This window comes from Trachurus japonicus, chromosome 3 (assembly GCF_045865225.1).
Source record: "Trachurus japonicus isolate A0001 chromosome 3, Traja_1.0".
Lineage (NCBI taxonomy): Eukaryota > Metazoa > Chordata > Actinopteri > Carangiformes > Carangidae > Trachurus > Trachurus japonicus.
Genome location: NC_140909.1, coordinates 35,737,940 through 35,748,097, shown reverse-complemented (window position 1 = coordinate 35,748,097; position 10,158 = coordinate 35,737,940).

Genomic DNA, 10,158 nt, shown 5'->3' with positions numbered 1-10,158 from the left:
AGGCCTGTGCTCTGAGGCAGGATTTCATCAAGGTGACTTCAGGTTTAACCTTTTGTCCAACAGCAGCTCGCTTGTTACCGGGGTAAATCACCATGGTAACAGCATAACTGAACTTCTAACCTGCTGACCTCGTTAGCAGTACAGGGAATCAGATCAGAGCCCGTCAGCAGCCAAACTAGTGACCAATCAGATCACTGGAAAAGAAAAGACTAGAGTGACCAGTGATAACAATAAGTGCTTTTCTATACATGACTTGAACTGTTCTTCTGTTCATGATCAACCCTTATTTACAATAAATAGATATAGGATTTATAGGGTTGTAATCTTGATCGTATACCATCCACATTTGAAACATTTTGTATGAAATATGTGGCACTGAGGAGTTGTTCTGAACTACTGGGATGCTGCTTTGGATAACAAGAGGTAGAGCAACCCAGACCAGCATCATACGTCATCATACAATACTTTGCTGTTGCATTAGCCAGAGGCCAGTTTGTCTAACATCTCTCCCTCTGTTTTGAGGTTGTTGTTTTTTAGGTAAGTTGCTCATTTAAAACTCTGTGGTCTGTTAAAGGTAGAGTCTGTCTATTGTCTTGTTTCATCCTTATCTCTTCTGCTTTCTTCCACTCTTCTCTCCCTAATCCCTCCTTAACTTCAGTGCTTCACTTAAAGAAACTGGGTCATTGAATCTTTCTTGTTTTCCAGATGACTGTTAAAACAGAGGGAAGACTTGAACAAAGACAAGACAAGACTGTCCATTTATATTAGCAGTGGCACTATGTCAGTGTCATTGACAGAAGCTGCTTGCTGTGCCAATGTGAAAGAAGGAAATAATGATTTTTTATTTAATGCAGTGTAACTGGTGTGCATGGCATTTAGGATGATGGATGAGTGTTGAGGTAGTAGAAGATCATCATCATTTGAAATTATGCCAGCAGGCTTTCCTCACACTTACCAGTTCAACATTTTGGGAAACACTGTGACTGACAGGGAGAAGAGAAGATCAATACCACTCTTATGTTTCTGTTAGGAAGCAGTTATTTAACTTCAACATCTAACAATAAAATATCATGTTTAGATGGGGATATTAAAAGAGAAACAAAGAAGTTGCAAACATTTCTGAAGAAACATTCATCTTTAGTTACTGCTTAGAGCAAAGAATGGACCACAGTGCACTTGCAGTGTGTGATACAGTGAAAGTTAGTGTGAACACATTGCTGGTGTTCAGTACCGACAGCTCAGGTGTTGATGTTCAGTCTTGTCATCCTGGCAGCTTAGACGGAGCAGCTATATGAATGAAAGAGTGCACAGCGAGCCAGGCCCAAGACTCCCTCTGCCTCTGCACTGTGTGTATGTCAGTAATTTTAGTCTTTGTGGCAGGGGCTCTTTTTTGTGATCATAAGGGCATCTGTGCTGTATAATTTAGTGTGTGCGTACAGATGATGGATGAGGAGAGAGGAAGAGAGCTACTTCTGCAGCATTATGTATTAAAGAGGTTCTTGGCTGCAGAGCAATATCCATTTACTGGCACCAACTGCTTCACACTCAGAGCTCTCTCTCTCTCACACACACACACACACACACACACACACACACACTTGCAGGATTTACTATACTCATGTGGACTCCCCAATGACATAACTGACAAATTCCCTCGACCCTTACTCTAATCATAACCATCATAATTGAACACACTGCCTCAACCTAAAAAAAAAAAAAAAGGTTTAGCCTGCAGGTTATATGTTTGATTTTAGCAGCCACAAGGCATCACATGAGACCTCCAGTTACATGCTGTCATTCAGACATCCCACCACTCCGACATCCCACCATTCAGACATACCACCATTCCGACAAGGCTTTCAATATAAGGAAATGTGCGTTACTCAACAGGTGACTCACTTCTTTACTGTAAGATGCTGATAGAGGAATACCCACATTGTTGTGCGTAATTACACAGCAGAGTGCAGACAGGGACTAGTCTGCCTGTCTAGCCTCTACCTGGTCTTTTTACTAAACTTAACCAACTCCTTTCATCATTACCTAAGCCCAACCAGTGCAAAATCTTTTGGGGGAAGAAAGTACGCTATTACTGTAGAGGAATTGTCGGAAAGGCAGGATGTTTAAAAAAAGAAAAAAATACCGTCATTCCGACCATAGGAGGCAAAAATTCTTGGAATGACGGGACGTTTGATAGAAAATGAAGTGTGAATCAACAAAACAATCTATTCTCCACCACAATGCTGACAGTTAGCCAAGCCTAGCAACATTTGCCTCCCATTCACAGTATGGTAGAAAGTTAGCTAACGTTATCATTGTTGTGGTCACTTTATGAGATTTAAGAGGCAGCCATACTGTTTAATGTTTGATTGGTTGCCTGGTTACGCTGCAGCTTAAGTCATGAGCGGAAGGAGCGGGGCAGTGTTGGAAAAAGCCAACAGGGAGTCTCGTGGACTGATGAGGCGGACGCCGGGGAAAAAGGAAACTGACTCGAAGACAGGAAGAACCCCCTCAACCTCCAGAGTGAATTATGATTTATTTATTGTCTCGTCTAAACAAACTGACTAAACCGCAACCGGGAGTCGATGGACAAAGGTCGACGCAACCAGGATGCTGGAGCAGCTGGCCGGCCCAACGCCTCTGAAGCGGGACGCCGACATCCCTGGAAGGCCGCTCAGACCAAACTACAGGTGGGGAGCGTTGGCGGAAGCAGCCGGTAAGTCGATTAGTCGCTAAGTATTGTGCAGTATGGCAGCCGACTGCCACCGAGCTCCAGTTTTCATTTACAGAAATATGCGCATCTGTGTCATCATATGTGTCCATATAACGGTTGCAAATGGTCTATATTAAAAAAATTAAATAAGTCTATATTTGAAGCTTGTTTGTAGTGGAAGGTCCTCTTCCCAGTTCGTCCAAATTTGACGAACCGGGAAGAAGAGGTTCGAGAAGCTTCCGCTACAAAACAAGCTTGAAATATAGACTTTTTTTTTTCGGGACAATTTCGCATTTTGGGGCTTCAATACAAGACAGACATTATGTACGAGCAGCATGGAGGTATTTGGATGTTTTTTGGTGTGTCTTTTTGTTACGAAGACAGTTGGTATCCATTTGCAACCGTTATATGGACATGCACTGCTACGCCGAGACCCCCTGTAACTCAAAGAAGCCACGGATAACTCTGAAATTTCTCCCAACCCTTAGTCGACATGAGGGTGAGTAGATAATGAGTGAAATTTCAATTTTGGGTGAACTATCCCTTTAACCTGAAGGGAACCAATGCAGTGGCTGCTCACAGTGGGCCTGTTGGCAGGAGCTGCCTGCTGCCCTGGATCCTCGATATGTTATCAGCTGTTCTCATTTGTTACTGCTGCAGTTGGCTCCTCTGCTCCATTACACTTGAGTTATTCCTGGTTTAAAACTCAGGTACGTCTATGTTGTGATCTTCCTGATCCTTATGTGCAGTTTGTCTGTCTTACTTATCCTTAGTTTATTTTTTATTTTTTTATTTGGATCCCCATTAACAGCTGCACAGCAGTGACCAACACATTCAGACCAGAGCTTCACGTGTCCCTGTCATTCTGTTTCATTCATGCAGCTTGCAAGTGCATTCCCAGTCGGTGTTGAAGTCATAGACAACATGATTGCCCTGTACACCACCATTATTATTTACTGAAAGTGTTATCTCAGCTCTGGTGGTTGTGGATGGGAGCTGACGTCCTGTCACAACTCAAGAGTTGACAACTTTCTAATATCATGTTTCCCCTGTATGGTGATCCAGTCTCCAAATGAATGTGTTGTGTCAACAGGTAAAATATTATTTGTAATCATGTGAAACTGGTATAAACGGTAAGGATTCATATTATGGCTGTTCTATTTCTTCATTATTTCTTCCAGTTCCAGGCTACTGAGCCCAGAGGACCCTTCCCTCCTCCTCTGCTCTCCAGCCCAGCAGACACACTGCAGCTTTTCATGAAGCTCTGTTACTGAATGGATCTGATCTCTGCTCTAATCAGTTCAGCTGTCTGGATCTATGTCTATGAATACATGATGTGTTAGAGTGTTGTAGTGATGCCCTAGCTCTGCCAGGTGATAGTTCTTTAAACAAGCCATGGTTGTCAGCCTGCAGGTGTCCTGTGTGTATGAGTGTGTGTCTGTGGGTTTTTGGCTTTGCCTGACTAGCTCTGATAGTGGACTGTCCTTCCATTGAAAAATGTTGTACAGAAAGTTTATCTGAAGGTTAATATTAATGTAGCAGCAGTCTATATTAGTATATAAACAGTTGTTGATCGAGCATGTATGAATGCTTGTGAGGCTTCATTTGATTCCAGGATTTTGCATGTGTAGCACTTAAATTTGTGTATTTTGTGTATGTGTGCGTGTGAAATTACAATCAATACCTTTTTTGTGCACTCAGCAGATACCCATCATAGGTAAGTATCTCACCTGGAATAATAGAACACTAGTGGTTGGGAAAAGCTACAAACACACACACACACCCCTGTGTTGTTGCTGAATATGTTAGTGGTCTCTCCTGCTCTCTCATTGGCCAGTAATATTTGGATTGTACTAATGGAGGGATATCTGTTGATCTTTATTTTTATTTTCTGAGCAACTTTTCATCTGATCAACTTCCACAGGTGTGTTGCTAAGATCTAGAAGAAGAACAGTTAGAACCTTTTTTGGATGGAAGGTTCTTGAAAAAGCTTCAAACATAAAATGAGTTCATGAGAAGAAAAAACTTCACTTTGAGGGCAGCACAACACCTGGACAATTTACAGCACCTTATGTTGTAATGAGAAATCTTCATGAGAGATTATTGATCCCAGCAACATTTCATATCAGTCCTCTCTAATTCAGAAAACATCAGCCTTGTACAATATGAGGTGCCACCCCCATCCAATGCAATTTGCTATTTGATGTTAAAGCTTCATTTCACTTAAGATGAGAGCTGCTGTGCATTCTCATCAATAGTGGCTCAACAATGAAAGAATAACAGCGGAGACGTCTTACTGTCCCATCAAAAGCAGAGAGGGCAAAGAGAATGCATAATTACTTGTTTTTATCAGCTGCACACAGACTCTCTGACAGCTCCAGGCCAAGTTCTATATGCATCTGATAAACAGAGCCTCTCAGTTAAAACAAGAAAAGCTGATTTCATACATTTAATTCTGCAGCGGTTGCAGCATCGGACGTAGCAGAGAGAGCAGGTGGCTGGAGGTCAGTGATCGGACAGATTTTATCGTTTATTTGTCATATACATTAAAAGGATAGTTCAACATTTTGGCAAATTGGCCCATTGCCATAATCGCTATAGTCATAGCAGTAGGTTCATTACCTTTAATTGTAGGTGTAAGCTATTTTCAGTACGGCGGAGCGCAGCAGCTGGCTGCTCAGAGCTACGCTATGGAGGCTAACGGAATTTCTTGGTTTCCCTCATTAAACTCATCAAATTCAACATCCCAAAACTCCACAGCGCTTTTGTAGACAAGTTGTGACCTGCACAGCCACCACGCTATGAGATAATGACGGAACGATACGAAACGGAGCCGTTTTCGAGGTAAATTCATACAAAACCGCTGATGCGCGTTGCGTTCAGGGACAGTTTTTCAGCAAGCAGTCTCCGTATTTACCCTGTATTTACCTCGAAAACGGCTCCGTTTCGTATCGTTCCGTCATTATCTCATAGCGTGGTGGTTGTGCAGGTCACAACTTGTCTACAAAAGCGCTGTGGAGTTTTGGGATGTTGAATTTGATGAGTTTAATGAGGGAAACCAAGAAATTCCGTTAGCCTACATAGCGTAGCTCTGAGCAGCCAGCTGCTGCGCTCCGCCGTACTGAAAATAGCTTACACCTACAATTAAAGGTAATGAACCTACTGCTATGACTATAGCGATTATGGCAATGGGCCAATTTGCCAAAATGTTGAACTATCCCTTTAAAAGTACAGTGTACAGTCAATTCAATGAAATGCATTTTGTCAGACACCTTCTCAGCCCTCAGGAATGAATAAATAAACAGATACTGTATATTGTAATAAAACATCCTAAAAATATGTTACCTGTGGCAGTGATCATATGACTTTTGAAACTGTTTTACTGTACTATTCTTTTTATATGTTTGTGGTCCTGTGCTAATGTCACCAAAACCAAACCAGGATACTCCCTGTGAGAATTCTTTCAATTGTTGAATTGTAGAAACTGATAAGTGTTCTTGTCAACATGTCATTTTTTTTAGACAATCAAGGATAGCTATGGTTCAAAACACCAAGAAATATAACTAAGATTATTATTCACACAAAATGACACACGTCACATGGCCTCAGCGACAATGGGTGCAGAATGTCACTGGCTATCACCAACCTTATCCCTGTTAAAAAATGTTGTCAAGGTTTCTAGGTGACTAGTTCAGTGTCCTGTCTTCCTGTGGCCTCCTCCTGTGATTACCTCATGTGTCTCACCTGTGTTGATATCTCCTCCTGTGCCTCATTTCTCCTCATATACTTAAAGGGATATTCCCATGATTCAATGCACCGAGTTAGACGCCCTCCCCCCCCCCCGAGAGATGATGTCTGCTGACCGCCAGCTTCTCTAGTTGTAGCAACTTTAGCAAGTCTATTTTCTCCACGCGCAAACCGCATTCAAAAAGCCACTCATAGCCACAAATAATGCTCAGAACAGCACCAAATAGGGTTCCAGCTATGAGGCATCAAACATCTGTTAACTTACCCTGGTTTCTATTGAGAAGAGACGAAAACAACTCACCCACTCTCCTCCAGTTATACGCTATGCAGCAACTTTCCACATCCAGGCACTGACAACACACGTCCGAGTCCAACTGGCAGCACAAACATTCGGTTTCAGCGGCCACTGGCAGGCAGTGACAACACTGACCACTTCCCCAGCACATAGACTCCACCGGCAGCTCGCCTCTTTCACTTTTCTCCTCCATTTCCTTCAGCTCGTCTTCGGTAAACTCGGTCTCAAACTGATAGAGGCGCCCATCGAAATTAAGTGGTCATGTGTGGTCACTGCCTGCCAGTGGCCGCTGAAACTGAATGTTTGTGCTGCCAGTCGGACTCGGACGTGTTTTGTCAGTGCCTGGACGCCATGCTGGATGCGGAAAGCTGCATAACGTATAAGTGGGTGAGTTGTTTTCGTCTCTTTTCAATAGAAACCAGGCAAAGCTAACAGATGTTTGATGCCTCGTATTATGTGCTGGGACCCTGTTTGTACTGTTGATGATGTTTGGTGCTGCTCTGAGCATTATTTGTGGCTATGAGTGGCTTTTTGAATGCAGTTTGTGCGTGGAGAAAATAGACTGCGCTGTTTGTTATGTTGCGGTCTTTGCTAAAGTTGCTAGAGAAGCTAGCGGTTAGCAGACTTCATCTCTCGAGGGGGGGTCTAATTTGGTGTCATAGTGCGTTGGACCATGGGTTAAATTTATGCCAGAATATCCCTTTATCCTGTGTTTTTCATTGTCCTCTAGTGTACATACCTATGTTCCTGTGGGCATTCCTTGTGTTCATGGTCAGAGTTCTATTTTTCCTGCTTGGTGTTCCTGCGTATTCCTGTCTGTGTGTTCTTTAGTTATTTCCCCCTGTGAGTTAATAAATCTTTTTTTGTTTTCACTGTACCAGAGTCTCTGTCTGCATATTAGAGCCGTATTCTGTGAGGGTGGGAACAGCTGCTGAGACACTCAAAATCACCTCATTTTGATTTGGCCTTTACAATCTACAACTGTCACGAAGGGCCACATCTTTGTAGACCATGACCTCTGAGGGCCGTGCCCCCCTGACATAAACTGCTAAGAGGTTGGTCAAAGGTCAGTGTCACTGCTGCCTCACTTTCTTATGGCTGTGACTCATGAATTAGTTCACTAACTATAACATACTTTAATGTCACTTTTGACATTAAAGATCAAATAAAATGTTATTTTATACCCAAAAGGCCAGGAATAACTGAGGAGGTGATTCTGGTTTTGTGGCTGTGAGTCCAAACCTGAGATCCTTTAGTCATTCAACAGCTCGAAGCTCTAAAACCCTGAGCTGTGTTTCACGTGGATACTGTGGCCTGTGAGGTGCTGGTCTCCATCCATTTCTGACACAAAGTTACCAGCACTGTTCCAGAGAACAGCAGGGGGGAGGCAGATGTGCCAAGATTCCTATTGAGGAGAGCTGTAATTGCAGCACTTTAGAACTGCACTGAGATGGAGTCATAAAGAGTCATTCATTCTCTCTCACTCACACACACACACACACACAGATATTATTGCTCTGGGACACCGAGAGAGTCTGACTAGGATCGAAAAGAGAGGGGGTAAACAAATAATGACAAAGGGATGGAGGGATTACAAATAACTGGACTCGAAAGAACCAGAGGCTGAGGAGGAGGTGAGGGGAAGACAACCGCACGATTGAGGTTGTGTAAAGGAGAGTCGTCTGTCCTACTGCTCAGGATGATGAGGTGAGCAGAAAAGGAAGTTGAAAGATAAATAAGGAGGGGAGAGGAGGGAAAGGTTAGAGTTGCAATTAACCTTCAGAGTCTACATTGCTCCGGAATAAACAGCCTAACTTTCTGTAACATTACAGCTTTGTTTAACCTTGTCTGCAGCTTCCTCCACTCTGCAGCCACAGGCGAAGGGGAGGCTTCATTTATTTATCTAATTATCTGGGGGGTACAGACTTTTATGCGATTTTGTTGCACGCTTTATTTACGGTGCAGACCTGCCCCCCTTGGGAGAATATTTTGAGAACTGTTACACTGTAATGCTGAGCTCACACGCTTCCACACCACTTCACTTTGCACACGGCCATTTCTCAGCCCAACAACATATCACATTCCTCAACATATGTAGAAAACCATATAATCATACTCTCCAGAGGGAGTCTAATGAACTGTAATCCCAGATGAGAGTGGGCGAGGGTGGGATTACACCTTGGACAGGTCACCAGTCTGTCACAGGGCTGACATTCATATGATATGGGCAGTCACTAATTAAACATTCAGCACAGAGAGGCCCAGGACATACTTGCTGTGATATGAGGGGAAAGGATTAGAATTTGGATTAGAAAAGTGCTGTCATTTTACAGAGAAGCAGATGAATCTCACACATCACTGTCTCCACTAGAGCTCTGCTGCTCACGTCCACATTTTGGAAACAGGCTATAGGCTACTTTTGAATGTCTGCCCTGAGCTTTGGATGCTCCATCTAACCATTATTCTGCTGCCCACGCACACACAAACACAAATACCCACACCTTCAAGCAGCCTCTGAGCACCTGTAAACAGTGTTTTGGTTTCGCAGGCATCAGTGTGGTGTTTTTTATTATTTTTATTTATCAGCTTATTTCTCTCCGTTACAAATGGGCTGAACGAGGCAGGCAGGACCATCTGTTACTGCTGAGGCTGATAGCTGCTGTAATGGGCTGGGACCGAGGTCTCTGCTGCACACACACACACACACACACACACACTGCAATGTGACAAAGAAAGAGAACACTGATAGTAAGTTGGTTGGATTTCTGCAGCTGTGATGATCTTTGGTTGATGACAGAGCTCAGGCACAGAGTCTAGTTAAATCACAGTCACGGTGGAGAGGCGGGGCTTCAGGATGACTGGCAGTTGCTCTCCTACTTGCATGTTAAAAGTTTCATCATGTAGCACAGCACAACTGAGTGTGTTCGTGAGTGTTTCAAAACTACGTGTGGCCATGTTGGTATTGAACTACACACATGACCTTTGAGCCTGTCTCATTCACAGTGTGGGTGATGTCCACACCAAGACTGATGCTCCCCATTAAGGAGCTCAGGTAAAGTAGTTGTGCTGCTGTTTCCCTGCCTTGATTGTTTCAAGTTTCAATACTTTATTGCCATGTCAACAACATTGTTGATTGGGATTTGTTTCAGTGGGCTTCACACATTGACATCAAAACACAAACATACACCCAATACAATACATGATGAAATAAAGTGCAGAATAAAGGTAGTAATACAGTAAATAGATAATCAATAAATATGGCACATTAAAACAATACCCTGCCCCCCTAAATGAACCAAGGTATTTAAAATAATATTTCTAAGGTGTTGAGGAGTCTGACAGCTTGTGGATATATACTGTTCTGGAGTCGGGTTGTTCTGGATTTTATGCTCCTCAGTCTTTTTTG